Raw genomic sequence first — 18,361 nt, 5'->3', positions numbered from 1 at the left:
ACCTCTTGGTCACTAGACAAAGCAGACAGCACATTTCAGTGGGATGCTCTGAGTGTTTTTGCAGATGAAGGCTCTTGGATTGTGGGAATCTACAGAATCAGAACTATTGCCCAGCAGAACTGATGACATATTTAGGTTGAGAAAGAAATTAGGCTTCTGAACACAAGAAGAGCCATGCAAAAAAAAAAAAAGCCACCTGGAAAGAGGCAGTGAGAGGCAGTGATTCTTAGCTTAAGGACAAAGATTGCTTGAGAGCTTTGTCAGGAAGAAAGCCAGGGGAAGAAAGATTCTCAGCTGTTCGTTATCTAGTCATCTGACGAGGCTGGCGGCTGGCAACAGTCAACTGAAGGCAAGAAAGACTGATGTACCTCATACAGGTCAGCTGCTTGGGGCACAGAGCAAGGTGATAGGAGGGAGAATGAATGTGCAGGAAATGGAAATGTGTCAAGGACCCATGGGCCATTCCTTCTTAAACCTGATCATCAAGGTTCAGGGAGATGTTGGGATAAGAGATGAACTACTTGATAACCATCAAGAGTCCTGTTGCATAACAGGTGTGGGATACAGAAAGTTTATTCATTATAACTGAATACAAATTGCTTGACTTGTTGGCTTTGCAAGAACACCTAAAGGAAAGGCAAGGGATAGAAAGAGTGTGAAATCTACCATACCCAAGTTTAGATCTACCCAATACAGAAGGAAGATACATTCCTTACACAGGAAGCTATATGGCAGTGTAAAAGTCTCCATGAGACAGGACGGACTAACTGGTGGCATTAGATGTTTTGCGTCCCAAATCTGTTTACATTATTATATGACAATGTGAGAATGAAGAGGAAAATGCTTTTATGTTAATCTGACAGCTTCAGGGTGTACCATGGGAAAAAATTTATAAATTCCAAAAACCTTCTTACATACATCAAAGGCAGGTGGTAGAATTGGTAATGCTGTACAAGGGCTTCATAACTGTCAGGTAGTCAGTCATAAGGGGGTCAGGACTGAGTGTTTGGGAGCTTATAGACACAATTCCAGGGACTTTCAAGAGTAGAAATTGGTAGGGAGCTATGTGTGTTTGGGAAGATACCAAGACCTGCTGAAAACTTTATCATTAAAATCATCCATTTGAGGCTGAGCATTTAGCTCACTGGTAACACACTTGCTTCACAAGCACAAGGTCATGAGTTCAGTCTCTAGCAATGAAAAAAACAAAAGAAAAGAGCCCATTTGAACCCACAGACTGGGAAGACCTGGGAGCATGTTTAGATTGCTCCCAGTTATTTTGGGTGCGGTTGACTTTCATCCATGACACAACAACTATTTCGGTTTCAAAACAGTCCCCCATCAACGTATAAACTCATCATCTGCTACCAAGTATAACTTGACAGAATCACAAAGTCATAAAAATAGCTTTAGGCCCAAATAAACCTGAATTGTACTGAACACCTCCTCTTTCTAACAGTTTTATGGCTTCATAAATATTTTGTGTCTGATGCTGCTAATGTAGTCCACAAAAGAATTTTTTAGCCTACAGCATCATTTTCCAGAATTCTCAGCAATAAGGACTTTTTATGTGACAATGCTAAAGTATACCATGGTTGGATAGCCGTTTTAAAATGCACACAAAATTTTTCCCTATCATAAAAACAAACACAGGGTTGTATTTTCATTGACCTATTGTTCTTTGTTCTTTTTTGTGTTCATTTACTTTTCAGTGTTAAAATAGTAATATAATGACTGAAATACTACTGACAGGTTTTTGCCACCTTACATCATGTATGAGGAATGCTTTAAAATTACAACTAAAAGCAACTTCTGGATGGTGACATGAGGGTCAAATTCTAGTCTGGGTACATTGCGTTGCATCTAAGCTATTTAGTGAATTGTGTAAAAGAAACCACAAGTAAATCTTACCAAACAAAAAAGATTCTGAAGATTAATTACAAATGCACATAATCTTACAATTAGTCATTAATTTTAGAAAAACACTGCCATCAGATAACACACAAAAGTCTAATTTAGAAATGCCATTAACATTCTTTTTCACTGGAATGCATTACAAAGCACAACTTAGTGACAAGAAGTTCTGGTACCATTAGTGACTGCAAGATAATTTACAGATACATTTATGTTTTGATTTTTCTCTAATAAGGGGAATGAAAACGATTTTCTTTCTAGTATGCTCCCTCATTGAAATATTTGGCTGTCCTTTGAGTCCTGGAAACAAACAGATTCCATTGTCTTCAAATCAAATATAAATAACTAAAGCAAGAAGAGCACTTGAGCCCAGGAGTTGACACCATCCTAGAAATCCAGGCAACACTGGCAGCCCTAGCTCCAATCTCAGGAGAAAAGAACAGAGGAGAGGAAAGAAAGGGAGGGAAAAATAGAAATGAAAAGAAGCAGAGACGAAAACGGGGCAATTTGAATTTTTGGGCGTGCAAGACAAGCAGTTCAGACAACAGAGAAGCAAAGAAACACAGACTATGTAAGACTGGAACTCACAGAGGTGATGGTCAGAAGTCCTGGGAAAACAGACATAGATTACTAAACTAGAGAATAGGGCTCTAAAATGCACAGTTGGGTAACAGGATTTGACCTTTTCTTTGCCCAAACCTTCAATGTAAAGTCAATTAAAAGTTGGCATCTGGGCATGGTGGCACACGCCTTTAATCCCAGTACTCTGGAGGCAGATGCAGGTGGATCTCTGTGAGTTCAAGGCCAGCCTGGTCTACAAAGTGAGTCCCAGGCCAGCTGAGGCTGCAGGGAGACTCTGTCTCAAAAATACCAAAAAAAAAAAAAAAAGACAGGTTGGCATCTACTTCTGCACCAATAAAATGACATAGTCTGCTTATCTTTCATACTAAACTAGATTGTTTCTGTAGGTTAAGAGCGTCTTGTTCTTTTGATTGTATGATTTATGAGTGGTAGGGACACAAGACATGGGAATGTCCAAAGAGATACAAAAGCCACTAGACCCTATGACTGGCTAGCCTATGGGAACGGAGCAACAGGGAGACTTAGTGCTTAAAGAGAAGAAACTGGCTGTGCTCATGTGCACCTGTTCATATCTGCAGGATCACATTACTCAGAAAATGTATGTCTTCATATTAGCCAGGAGCTCTACAGAATGTAGTCCTTTCTCCCATTTGTGGGAACAACTTAGTTCTGTAGTTTATTATATGACCCTAAGAGAGGAAAGTTCCTCAAAATACGACAGAATATGACAGAATTGAGTTTTCACCACCCTGGGGAAATGAGGGCATTGAGTCAGATTTAATTTAATTTAGTAAAGTAAGGGTACTGTGATCTTCCTTACCATTGTGAGTGGAAATTGTGCCCTCCATTTATTATTACACCTTTGATCAGCATTGCAACACTAGACACCATAATTAAAATTTCCTTTTAGCTAATACACTTCTGCATATTAAAATACATTACTTTGTAAAATTTGAAATAGTACCAAGAAAAGAAAAAGAACTGCTTAGTTAAAATACTTCTGTAAATATATTAAAAACCTCTTCTAATAGAAAATTAAATGAGATTTAAATTTCAAGTCACTGTATTAGGAAAGAAGCAATCATAGAATCAGATGGAGCCAATGGGAGAGCACTTGGTTTCTAAGCAACTGTTAGAGTAAATAAGAAGACTAACAGGTAAAAAGACAAGACAGCCATCAGTACTGAAATGACCAAACTTTTTAAATGGTATTTCTGGAATTGCAGAAAGCAAACAGCTAATCACTTTCAATTATGAAAAAGTCAAGGTACTGGAAGAGGGCTAAAATTAAATGGAATAATATTTATCCAGCTTAGAATTCTTAGTAGACCACAAGAGAAGTGGGGGTCTTAGGGAACTGCTCACACCAAAGGGCACACTAACTACTAACTATGCTATTCCTTCCATGACATTTTTTTCAATTTTGATTTGTTATATTTTCCCATTAAATATTCAAAGTATCTTTTCCGATTGAATAATCCGTCTTCTTTTTATTGATAAATTCATTGTACACAGTGTTGAGTTTCAGAAAGGCAATTTCTTTCAAGTATACCATATATTAGGTTCATAATCACCTCCTCCTGTTCTACCCATCCCATTTCCATCTCCTCCTAGCCTCCTCCATTTCCATCGTCATCATATCTATTTTGCTTTCATGTCAAATCTATACAGAAACTAAGGACCCACAAGTGGAAGAACATGATATTTGTCATTCTGTCTTTGGTTTACTTTCTCTTTTTAAAATTTTTTTTTGTCTTTTTGAGACAGGGTTTCCCTATAGCCCTAGCTGTCCTAGAACTCACTATGTAGACCAGGCTGGCCTTGAACTCACAGAGATCCACCTCCCTCTGTCCCAAGTGCTGGGACTACAGGCGTGCACCACCACCATGCCCGGCATTTGTTATTTTTTAATTTGTTTACTTATTTAGTACATATATGCATGCTTATATGTTTGTGCTCCAGATGTGTGCAGGTGCTCATGGTAAACAAGGCATTAGATTCCCTGGAACTGGAGTAACAGGTGGTTGTGAGTTAGCTAACATGGGTGCTGGGAACAGAACATGGGCTCTCTGCAAGATCAGTAAGCACTCAACCACTAAGCCACCTCTCCAGCCCCCTAAATTTTATTATTTTATGCATATGTGTGTATGATGTGGTGAGTTCACACATGTCACAGTGCACATGTGGACATTAGAGAGAAATTTTGTTGAGTAAGTTTTCTTTTTGCTATCATGATGACTCCATGGATAGAACTCATGTCTTGAAGCTTGTGCAGCAAATGCATTTTCCAATGTGCAGTCTCTCTGGCCTCCATACTTTTCTTAATATTATGATATCCAACTGCATTAATTTTCCAACAAAAATATGGTTCATTCTTCTTTATGGCTGAATAAAATTCTATTGTGCATATATCTCAAATACTTACCTATCTCTTGGTTTAAAAATAGACTGGTTCCATAATTTGGCTACTGTGACTAGAACAGCAAAAATCATAGATGGGCAGGTATCTTTGTGGCATATTGACCTAGAATATTTCATGTATATATCCAGATGATATATATGGGTCATAGTTTTTTTTGAAGAGCCTTCATATAGATTTCCATATTGGCTGGACCAATTTGCATTTCTACAAGAATTCCAAAATAGCTAACTTAATTGAATGTTTTCTATGTCAAACAGCATATATTTAAAGTTATATATTATTTTATATTCAAAGTAACCATCTTACACATTAAATTGTCATACGGAATAATAAACTGGGCTCTGATATTTTCAGCAGCTCTAAACTAGTAAGTGATAGACCTGAATACAAATAAATGTTAAATCATGTTTAACTCCCAAAATCATATGGGATTCAGTGATCATTACATATTTAGAATATAAAGGTACAACAATAATGTAGTAACCAGGAATAAGATATGTCTCACAATCTCTAAGACTTGTATGCAATCTACCATGGAGGACAGCCTCTTTCATAGATGCCTCTTCCTCCAATTTCAGTTATCATTAATTTGCTGATCACAATTGCTGAATTCCTCCTTGGGCAGATCAGTGGATCACAGGATGTAAATAATAAACAACTCAAAGAGGTCCGTGTTCTTATGAAAATTTTGTTTCGTAGTTTCTTAAATTAGAGAGGCCAACAAGAAGACATTAGCCTAAAAGCTAAAGTAGTTACAGATTGTAATAAGGAATGGGAAGAACTAAATGGAAGTATTGTCATAGGAGAGAGGGGGAATTATCTTTTTAATATTTAGTTTTTGATGTTTAATTTATTTTTTAAATTAGCTTACAAAGTACTAGTTTTCCAAATGGAGTTTTGAAACGTTTTGTTTTGGTTGATTCTCCTCCCCCTCTTCTCCCTGCCCCCTCTTTACTGTACCTGTTCACTGCTTCTGTATTAATATATTAATTAGTATTAGTATTCCCCCTTCTGTTTTAATGTTGTTTCCCACCTCTCCATTAAAGACTCCTTATTTTTCCAGTCACAGAGGTTCCTTTCCAGCTTCCTGATCTTTATCCACATGTACTCCCACCTGGATATGTCTATTCAGTGGTTAGAGGCTAGGATCCACACAGCATATGAGCAACAATAGCTGTTCCTGGATTACGATGTTTTATATGCTTTCCAGTTCTATCCATCTCCCTTCACATGTCGTTTTTCTCCACAGATGAAGAAGTTCAATTGTATATATGTACCACATTTTCAATATCCATTCATCAAGTAATTGACTTTCAAGGAATTATTGTTGCAAAACCAATTTGAAGTAATTATCCGAAAAGAGTATAGGAGAGTCCCATCTTTCAGTACTCTTACCACCAAATACAACCTGAATAGATGCTCTAATAATTAAACAAGGAGAGAGTCATTCAAAATAATACCAAGTGTGTCACGACTCCTCAAGGATGATCCATATAACAAAATAGCCTATTTGTTCACTTTGACTCCAAAGCTTTAGAATACCTTTATTGTTCCTTAATAAAAAGAGTGAAGACAATATCAGTGTACACTGATTTGTGAGGAGGCTCTGCTGCACAGAAAATAGCAAGGATTTAATCTAATATATATGTGAGAGTCTCTAGATTGGTAGGATGAGAAACTGCATACTTAAAAAGTTATTTTTATTTGTTCTTGTTTTTAAATTGGGGCAAAATATGGATTATCTCGTAGCCAGCGTCAGAGAAGAATTTTGTGGAGAAGTCTGAGTCTAGCAAGAAAGAGGTCAGATGTGTGTGGTGGGGTAACATATCAGCGTTGAGAATAGTGTGTGGTGGGGTAACATATCAGCATTGAGAATAGGAGGAGGGAATGGTAGCCCAGGCTACCCATTTATTATTCCTACTCTAAGACATGTGTTTCTGAGAATCATGACATAAATTGGATATAATTAGTTGTGGTTCTTAGATCATCTTAGGAGACAAATCTGACCAAAATTTCAAATGCAAGAGAACCTCCTGCTCCCCAACTGAAAACAAGAAAAGCACAGGAGAAGCCAGATGAGGAAGAGAATAAACCAAGGAAGGATGCAACTTCAGAGGAAACCTCTGATTCAACCCAATCCCTGTGGAAAGCTGAAACAAATTTTATTTGAGAGCGACTAAACTTCTGTCCACACAGCGAGAAGCAGTTAGTTTCAGGGTGCCCTGAAGTAGGACATATGATGTCTAGGCACTTATATTTACCCAGGACAATCTACTGGTTGAAAGTCAGGAAAATCACACAAAGGCTGAAGGCTGGGCCCAAAGAGCTCTTAAAATGACCTGATGGAATCCAAGAGCTACACACAAAGCATCTGCAGCACTACTTGCACATCATACCATCAGTATGTATGACCAGGAGATTGCTCTTAGCAGGACAGGGGAAAAGGTGACAATGCAGAAAAGCTTGTGCATTGGGATGCACATGCTGAAGCCTCACTACCAGGGCACAAGTCTATCATTTTGGAACAAGAATGCTGCTCTGAAATACCCAAGGATGAAACAGGATATGAAGATGCTGAGTAAAGAAAACCTAAGTAGCAATAGGCAGACATTGTGGCTGGTTAGGCTATTCTGGGACTTTAATAATAGGCACAACTGGAATAGACATAACATGTCAGTGAGATAGAAATATGCCTTACACGGGGATAGACACTAAGTATGATTTCCACCCAATTTAAAATGTCCCAACAAGTGGGAACTGCCTAGAAACTTCCCAGTAGTAAACATTTAAAAACATAAAAATCCAGAAGGACAAAACTTACGGAGCCACTTCCTACCAGGTGATTTCCTTTTTCCAGTCATCGGGCCTAACTTAGATACTACCAAAGAAGGGCACAAATGGCACATCTGTGAGGGACAGCAAAGGTCGTCCAAGACAAATAAGAAGGTCTTAAAGAGGAAGGATATCAGCCCAATCTCACCGACTGGCTTCCGAGGTGCCAGCCAAAGGGAACAGCCTCACACTGGGTGAAATAGTCAAAAGGTGTGAATAGCTCAGATCCAGTGCTGCCAGGAAAGTGCTATTGTGGCAAACGAACCTACCTTTAAAATTGATTGCTGAATCAAGAGCTCATTCTCAGGATTGTAGAATTCATGCTTCACTCTCACCTGCAACTCATCGTAGCCTGGGCTCTGACCATCATTACTTCCGAGCCTTCAGAGCAGACCCAAGCCCTAGTGAACGAGTTGCCATTCCAGTCCCTGACTGAGCTCCTGTCTTCCCCTCACTGGGCCATATGTGAACAAGAAGTGTGGGCCCTAGGTAATACAGCCAATGACAGTCCAGAATGCAGAGATGCAAGCAACGCCATCAAGCACCTCATTTCATCAACCGTACCAGTCACATGTCTGTGCAACATCATGTGGACCTTGTCCAACCTGTGGCAAAACAGTAACCCATACCCTTGTGAGGGAGGAAGGAAGCAAATGTCGCCTGCTCACTCCTTCCTCCCATTGCAGCATGACAATAGATTCTCTTAGGCACCTGCTAGGCCCTGTCCTGCCTCACCAACGACTGCAATGAGAGTGCATGACGACAATAGAATTCAAAGTCTTTGCTCATTTTCCTGCCACTATGGGTCAAATAGTTACCAGACAGACCATGATGGCCATTTTCCCAGGGTGCTAAAGCACCTAACCTACTCCCTGAGCCATGTGCTTGCCAGGCCCTGCCACTACATCCAGCACCTGAGACTGTGTAACCTGATTGGTGACACTGTTAAAAAATGCAGAATTCCAACTTCACAAGTAGGCTACATGGACAGTGGCTGTCCACATAGCAGGGGACTTCATGGACCAATTATCACAACTTAGCTACTCAAGAGTCTTGGGACCACTAATAAATCTACTGACTGTCCCAGACATGAGAACTATTGTCATCATCCTTTATCTTGTCTCTTATATCCTCCAGGAGGTAGGCAGACTGCATGAAAAAGAAGGTCTCTTTTCTGACAAGAACTCAGTGGCCTGCATAAACTATAGCTCCATGAGAATCATCAGATTGACCAGCCCACATGGAGCATCATCAAGACATATTTTGGTGAGGAGGAAGATGACTTGCCTAGTCCAGAGTCAGCAGTATGCGTGCATCAAGTGTTTAACAAAAAATACAATTCTCCTCCAAGTCAATAACCATGCGCCCATTTTTAATATCCACCCAGGACCAGTTTATAGTATCTTGGTATGGGGTATGCATTTTCTGTTTTGCCACAGAAATATTTTAATTGACTATTACATTTTGATATTACACTGAAGCAGGTTTTGAAATCCTTCATAAATAAGTTTGACCCCTAAAGTATTAATATCATCAAAACTGTGTCCTTAGCATAGGAACCCCAGGAGGATCCAAGCATTGATGTTATCCTCATGATGGACTGACCCTAGCTGATCCAGTCTATCTGTGGAATTCCTGGGAAATTCTTAATATCAAAAACAAGAAGTTGTTATTTCTAAGTTTTGACAATACATAAGTTCAGTGATAGGCAGAACCAATTGAATTTTTTTAACTTTAAAAAAATTTATTTAGCTCTAACCTGGCATGGTGATGCATGCCTTTAATCCTAGTACTCATGAGGCAGAGGCAGGTGGATCTCTGTGAGATCCGGCCTAGTCTGGTCTACATGAGTTCCAGGCCAGCTGGGGCCTACAGAGAGAACCTGTCTCAAAAAACAAAAAAAAAAAAAATTATTTAGCTTCTATAGTGGTAGGTTTCCATACAGCTTTTTAAAAGGCCTTCAGTGTTAGTTACCTCTCTCCATGACCCCTCCTCTGCCCTACCTACCCTCCCATTCCCCCCCCCCAGTAGCCTTTCATTCTCTCTCTCTCTCTCTCTCTCTCTTTTTCTCTTTTCCTTTTTTCCCCTCCTGCAAATAGATGTTTACATTTTGGAAAAGTGATTCAATTACCATAAAACTTAGTTTGTACATCATCTACAAACCAGGGTATGTGCTTTAAAGGGATGCTGTAATAATCAAGTGGGATAACACATGTGAAGACATCAACATAAGCTCATTGCTTTTCTCTGAAAGTACTGACTTAGGAAGTATCACCTGGTGTCAGTTGTCCCACTATATATATATATATACAGTAAAAAAAGATTAAAAGGAGCTACTTAATGACAGGAGAACATTACCCTTACCAGACACTATGGCCTATGAGTTAGAAAAGTAAAATCCCAATGCTAGGAATGGATTCTCTCTTATGAAGCTGTTGACAAGGGGTCCCAGGGACCCTCCAACAATACTCGTCTTTGCTCCTGCCCGTGGTTACCTACCAGAACTTCACAGTAAGACCCTATTGCTGAAGATACTACATATATGAGCTGTAGAACAACCAAAGAGAAATCAAGCTGGTGCTTATTTCAAAGTCTCATCTCTGCTGGCTAAGTTCCATAATGCTAGAAGGCACGATACATACAACCTGAAAGGAATGTTAATCATAGACCTTACTTAACTATACATTCTATAAGGTACAGCAACAACGGGATTGGCAAGAAATGCCCACAAGTGCAATAGTGTCATGAATATTATAGGAGTTAATCAACTGCTTTCTAACTGAATTTAAGGTTCACTTCATAGAACGGAGCCCATACCAAACACTGCTATGAGGCCTAGGAACCTGACGCTAGATAGCCCACAGGCCATGGAAAAGAACCAAATATATTTATTCTGCTAAATAGATATAGTTTAAAACTGACTTATATTGACTTATTGTTATACTCATATTAATGCATCTCTCAACTCTCAACAGAAAAGATTCTTTACAGATGATGACTAGGACAAAGACTCACAATTGACCAATGTGTAGAGAATAAGAGGCTGCCAAATACTTATTCCATGGTAGGGCCTATTTACAGGACCTATATCAAACCTTTGCCTCACAAGCTTTAAGGAACTTTGCCAAAGAAGAGGGTAGAAGGATTTTAAGAGTCAGCAGAGGTGGATGACCATAAGGAAGCAGAGTTTTCCAGAGAACTGGTCAGTTACTCATATGAACTCACAGGAAGTGTGACGGCATTGATAAGACTCATGTAAGCTCAAGCCAGACACAATGCCATCATAGATGTGGGGAAGTGGGTAAGAAATACCAACCTTGCCTGAGGAGCAATTGGCAAATGATAGTAGTTGGAAAGGGAAGATTCAATCTCTTCTAAAAGTGAGACTCCTGGGGCTAGAGAGAAGGCTCAGCGGTTAAGAGCACTGACTGCTCTTGCAGAGGACCCAGGCTCGATTCCCAGGACCCACATGGCAGCTACAAACCGACCTTAACTCCAGTTCCAGAGGAATCTGACACCCTCTTCTGACCTCCGCAGCATTGCATGACACAGGTGTACTCACATACATGCAAGCGATACACTCATCCACATAAAATTAAAAAAAATAAAGTGAGACTCCTGTAGGTTGGTTGACCAGGTTCCAGTGAATGAACACTCACTGAAGGGCATTTGGGGACACAAACCTGATTCTACAAATGTGGCTCTATAGGTTGTGTGTGTGTGTGTAGAGAAATTTGGTGGGAGGTTAGTAAGGGGGCTTCAGATATGGAGAGAATCTAAATATAATCAAAATAGATTGCATGAAATTCACAAAAATTCTATAAAATGAAAAAAGTATGTTTATTTTTATTTTATGTGTATGAATATTTTACCTCCATGTAGGTGAGTGTACCCATGTTGTGCAATTCCCATAGTGGCCAGAAGATTGTGTCAGATTCTCTGGAAATGGAGTTGCAGACAGTTGTTCACTGGCAAGCAAGTGCTGAGAACCAAACCCAGGTCCTCTGTGAGAGTAACCAGTGCTTTTAACCACTGAGCTATCTCTCTAGTCATCCAACTTGGTTTTAAGAAAACTCATCTTCATTATCTGAGAATCCTGTTGGTTCTTAATTATGAGCACACCACAAAAAAATTGAATTAGATTAATGATCAGGGTAGAAAGTTGCCTTAATGGAGTTATAGAAAGGTGTCTCAAGCAATGCCTTTTAGACTTAAAGACCCAAGTGTTCAAATTATGCTAGAAATACCTGTAGCTAGACACTTAGGAACTTTATATAAAGCTATTTATCAGAGACTTCTGAAGTTTTTCTTCTGAGAACAGGTGATGATTAATAGGGATTATAAGCTATTTGAAAGATTATTGGTCCTCAGTTATTATTCAAATATTAATCAAATTCAGGCAATAACCAAAATTTTACCCACCACAAAATGGAGTTCAAAAATGCTGCTGGTGATCAAAAGGATGTCATAAAAGCATTCCAATAGGAGAAAGAATATCAAGGAAAGGATCACTCAGTACGTGGATGCAGTGTACTGAAAAGCAATGTGAGGATGGGGAGAGTACAGTGGAGCATGCAGCAACATTACCTCATGGTTCATAGACCGTTTTACCTACTAGGGACTGTGTTTTCCAAACCTCCTTTGCTATAACAAAACACCTGACACATATGACTTATTTGGGATCATCATTCCAGATGTTTGAATCCCTTGCAGTGGGGAGGGGGTGATGACGCAGAGCAACTCGCAGTCGTGGTAAAAGAAAGACACAAGAAGGGCCTTAGACAACATTGAGACCCAAGGAGTGATCTGTTTTATCCAGACCCTATCTCCCACAGTTTCTAGCACCTTTCAAAACAGTGCTGCCAGAGGAGGATGAAGGCATGACACATGAACCTCTGGGAAATTTTCGTGTTCAAACTCTGACAATTCACCCATGATATCCAAGGCTCATGTTGGTCACGCAGTAAAAGATATATTCAGTATATTTCATATTCATGAATCCCCAAAGTCTTAACAGATGCAGACTTGCTCAGAAGTCAAAGTTTAAATTCTCTTCTGAGACTCAAGGCACAACCTTAACCTAAGCCTATGAAAAAATTTAAAAGCAAGTTGTGCACTTCTAATACACATTTTTGATGATTAAACATTTCCAGGTTGACAACTGTGCAAGCCCAATGACCTGAGTTCAATCTCCAGAGCCCGCAAGGAAAAGAGAGCACTGACTTTAGAAAAAAAAATGTCTCTGACCTCCACACATGTTCTGTGGCATGCTGCAACTGCACTCAAACATATACACATACCATACACACAAAAGCACATATGTACTAATAATAAATATTTTTTTGAAAGAAAGAAATGGAGGCACAGAAAGTAGAGATGAGACCAAAGCAAGGCCAGAGCCATCATGGATTCCTATAGCTCTGTGTCTGCTATCCAGAATAGATATTGTCAGGACGGGAGCTCCAGTATATGCTTGGGACCCCATCTCATTGTTCTTGTCATAAACTTGGCCTCTCACTTGGGCTAGCCCCACTCATTGCCTATGGCTTTCTCTGAGAGCTGTTCCACATTCCTGGCATTTCTAGCTTCCTGGGGTTTCCATGAGGCACTCATGACTCCATGCAGCACCCTCTATGAGCTGCCTACAGAGACTCCGCTTTTGTTACACATTGTCTTTTGAAATCTGGGTGGAAGCCTGCATGACCCTATCTATAACTCTTACATTTTTCAGGTCTGCAAAACTAGCATATATAGGAAAGAAAATGTCTGTTAAGAGCTCAAGAGGTAGTAGGGTCCTTTATACTTTGATCACATTGCCCTTTGAGTGTCTGGGTGGTTGAGCACCATGAAACAAATCTTGGGGGAAGAAATTCCCAGCCGTCTGTAAGCTGGGCACCTTGGAGGTGTTCTCGTTTCTTCTCAAAAGAAAGTCTTTCAAATGTCTTTACTTTTTCATAGCTTTGAGTTGTGATGGGTAGAATCTGGCAAATTCCCAAGATGCCTTCATGGTATTCTTCCCTTTGTCCAGATACAGAGTATTTGCTTTTCTTTCAATCATACTAATCTTATCAGAAATCATGTCTTCCTCAGTCCCAACTTCAGTCTTTTCTGATCAATGTCAAATCTGTCTGCTATGTACTTGCCCCATTTCTTACTAACAAACTTGATAAAGGATGCCAGGAATAACCTTGTCAGAGTATGAATGGTGGCCTGCCTTACAGATTTCTCCACCAGATAAGTAGTTTACCACCTTTAAACTAATCATCTCACAAAGTCTCAAGATGAAGAAAAAAAGGGAACAAAAAATTCTTTGCTTAAACGTAACACACATGTCTTCTTCTCGTCTACTTCCCAATAAAGTCCTTGTTTCCATCTGAAACTAAGTATGCTGTTCTGAGCGCACCAGAACTGCCATTAAGCCAAGCTTATAGCACTCTGTAGTCCAGATGTCCAAACTCTTTAAAATTCCTCCTTCAAACCAGCCCCAAAGGTTAAGGAACCACGTGATCAGGTTTATTCTCACAGCAACCCCATTTCTCTGGTACCTATTTTCAGTTGTCTGTTAGACTGCTTTCCATAGCGTTAGAGTAGAAAAAGGCCCATAAGATTATTTGGTCAAGACTACAAAATCTCTAGCCTATCTGTCTGAAGATGCACATTTCCAGTTTCGCTGGTCAATCGCCTGATCATAGGACCACCCTAGGAAGGCAGGTTCACCTTAATTCATGCTAAATGGATGGGTGGAACACCCAGTGATAGTAAACTTTTCCTGCATGGAATTCTGCCTCTTAGCCCAGGGCTTCTGGCCCCAGCCACAGACAAGTAGCTCTCTGCAAGTCTGAAGAATTCAGAAAAACATAATCTCACTTCTTTTCTTCTCTATATCTCTTTTCTAAACATTATTTTTTAAATATATTTTAATCTATTTATTATTTTTATTTTATGTGTATGATAAGTGCTTTGTGTGCATGTATGTAGGTGCACCTGTGTTGTTCAATGCCCGTGGAGGTCAGAGGAGGGCATCAGACCCCCAGAACTAGAGTTACAGATGGTTGTTAGCTACTATATGGGTGCTGGGAATCAAACCCAGGTCTTCTGAAAGAGCCATGATCTTAACCACTGAGACAGCTCTCCAGTTCTAAACATGCTTTCTTTAATGCTTTGGGCTGCCCTAGCATCTTGTATTTCTTTACTTTTCCTCAAAAGCTGTCTTTTCCCTGCCTTGCTGCCAGTCAGGCACATGTCTGACCTCCATGCAGGCTCTAAACCTGCATGGCCTCATGGCTTCTCTCCCTTCTTCCCTTCATTCTTCTCCTCAAGGCAGCTAGTGAGATTACCAGTTCACCTGTCCTGAGGGTTTTTCTATAAAATTCTAATAAAATTGTCCTAAAGCTTCTGTTTTGGTCCATTCTTAAATTCTTTTATGGACAAGACTAAGAAATCTCTAGGGAATGCTCTTTCTCCCTTGTATCAAGAGCTATGGCTAAATGTGAGAACAAATTAAAGGGAGGAACTATTTATCTTGGTACATACACAGTTTCAGACTCTTCAGTTTATAATTTACTAGCTTCATTGCTTCGATCCTCAGAGCAGGATGGTGGTGAGAGTATGTGAAAAGAAGGCTGTTCACTTCTTGGCAGAGAGAGAGAAAGCAAGAAGAGGGGAGAGAGAGACAGAGAGACAGAGAGACAGAGAGGCAGAGATTCCAAAGACAAAGTACAGCCTTCAGGGACAGGTCTCTAACAGCCTATTGCTACTTGGAGTTCTACTTCCCAAAGTTTCTGGGACTTTCTAAAACAGCAACATCATCTGCCTTTAACACATAAGCTTCTGAATGGCATTTCACATTTAATGTACTTCTTACTTCCTTTGTTGTGGAGGCAGAAACCAGTCCTCTGTCAGCTGCAGAAAACAAGGCTTCCTGGTCATTAGTGGGAATTCCCAGTATCAGGTCCACACTGCAAATGGGAATCACTTACTATGTACACTACAGATAAGAATTCATGAAAATAGGAAGGAGCAAGTTTATTCAGGAGACAAAGCTGAGAGGTACTTACTTAAAAATGAAACAGGAATTAGGTTTCAGATCCTCTATGAAGTTTTGGGATAGTCTTGGGCTGTATTCAAAACCTTGTTATATAGCCAGGCAATTGGGCTCTAGATAAGTACACAATAAATACTGCTGTATATAAGTATTCAGATATGGCACTCTGTGGGAATTTAGAGGAAAGATTAAGCTGATTCATGCAGATGCCTACTAATTAAATGTTGTAGTCAATTGCGAAGGGGATTGGAAAATTGAAACAAATGCCTAGCTAACTCATGAGTTTATGAACAAATAGGATACGTACTTATCACCTAAATGGTGTGTTACTCTTACAATTGATGAGATGTCTAATAAGAAGAAATTGTGCCTAGTGTCAACAGGAAGGGGAAGATGTTTGAAGACCTCATTACACTGGAGATCAACCAGTAAACCCTGGTAAATAAATGTAAATGGGAAATGGGTTTTAAATGGAATAGGCACAGATTATTCTCTAGGCTTTTCTTCTTTTCTCTTCATTTCTTTCTTTTTTTCATTTTGAGACAAGGTCTCCCTGTAGCCTCAGTCTCAGCTGACCTGGAACTCACCATGGGGACCACGCTGGCCTCAATCTCACAGAAATCCAACTCTGCCTCCCAAGTGCTGGTATTAAAGGTGTACGCCACTACATCCACCTAAATATCTATTATTTTTATTTCATGTGTATGAGTTTTTTGCCCATGTGTGTGTAAGTACACCACATGTATGCAATGTCTGCAGAGGTGAGAAGAAGAAGGTGTCAGATCCACTGAAACTGTAGTTATGGGTGATGTTAGCTGTCATTTGGGTGCTGAGAATCAAACCTAGGTCCTCTGGAAGAACAGCAAGTGTTCTTAACCACTGAGACATCTCTTCAGCCTTCTCTAGGCTTTTCTTATCCTGAATCAAAAACAACCTTAGAGGAAATGATTGCAATTTGGAATACTAGATTTTCTATTCTTTCAGGCCACCTCTGTATTTCTCCCAATAAATAAAAGTGTGTACTTTGCTGATACCCACAAGCAAGACTTTGGGGGAAAGCATAACAGAATCTGGACTTACAAAAGTTTTTAAAAAATTTCAATAGGCTACTGAAATGCTGATTACCCAATAAGTAATGTGAAAAATAGGAATGGTTGGCTTGCATGCCTAATTGATTTGGTCCTCGCATCATCTCTAACAAGAGTAATGGCAAGAACCCTACTAGAGAGCCTTCTAGCATCAAAAGGTAAGAGGGTAGCCAGGGGGTGTTGTGCACACCTTTAATCCTAGCACTCAGGAAGCAGAGGCAGGTGGATCTCTGTGAATTTTAGGCCAGCCAGAGCTATACTTCAAGACCCTGTCTCAAAACAAAACAAAACTAAGACCCGAAAGCAATATACAAAACTGAGATGAGTGTGTGTGAAATGGGGGTGAAAACAATCACAAACCTTTATAACTTCCGGGACTAGTAATTGTTTAAATATTTGCTATTTAAATGCCTGGATTTGAGTATACTAAAGACTGTCACTGTAGTAGAAAATAGACGATATCAATAGTAGTAAATATGATGGAGTGTATTTGTAAAGGTTCACTAACATGGGTCACAATTTCAATTATTTGGGAGCACTAAGACTCCCATGAATGTGTCACAATGACTGAATAGAAGGAACAATCCTGATATTCTTTACTTGTCATATCCCACTATATCAAGAAGAGATTAGCAAGTTTGCTGTTATTGCTGGCCCTATGGCTGAATAGAACAATTGAACTAGAAAACACTGCATGATAGAAATAAATGAATCAGAGGGGAATAAGAGCAAATGATTCCTAACTGATTCCCAATATGAGGAAATAATGCAATTATGCTACATCCAAGAGGTATTTCCCTAAGAGTGCCTAAGAATGATGGAAAAGCATTCTTATCAAATTTCATTTCACATCTATCACTGACTTAGTGGCTTGTGTTGGTAGTAAAACCCTGAATTTATTTTCTCTGAAGCACTGGAATTGGATTCATGATGAGACACAAGCTCTCTCTGATGAATTCTGCCTATTAAGGATGGGGTAAAGAGCTAACGTGGAACACCTTGGTATCTCATGTCTGAAGTCAAATCCAACACCTACTCAGCTTAATATTCAGTAATTACTCTGTGAACTCCATGCCAATCAACAATGATAACAAGGGTCAGCACTCTCACATAAGGAAAACTTTCAGAATTATATTTACGGAAAGTGATGTATTTAATTTTTGGTCCTGAGAATGCCAGAGAGCAAAGGTAACATGGATATTTATGGAAACATGATAGTAAGACTCAGTTATAGTGAGATAATACAGGTCCATTGGCTTATGGTGTTGTTTTCTAGTGGCACGGTACCAAGGATTAAAAAAGAAAGACTGCTGGTCATGGTGGCAAACACCTTTAATCCCAGTACTCCAGAGGCAGATGCAGGTGGGTCTTGGAGATCAAGAGCAGCCTGATTTACATAGTGCATTTCAGGCCAACTAAAGCTACAGAGAGACTCTGTCTCAAAAAAAAGAAAAGAGAGATGGGCAGGGGAAGGAAGAG

Source organism: Nannospalax galili, unplaced genomic scaffold, assembly GCF_000622305.1.
Source record: "Nannospalax galili isolate Female #2095 unplaced genomic scaffold, S.galili_v1.0 scaffold305, whole genome shotgun sequence".
Classification (NCBI taxonomy): domain Eukaryota; kingdom Metazoa; phylum Chordata; class Mammalia; order Rodentia; family Spalacidae; genus Nannospalax; species Nannospalax galili.
Note: the sequence above shows the minus strand (reverse complement) of the source record.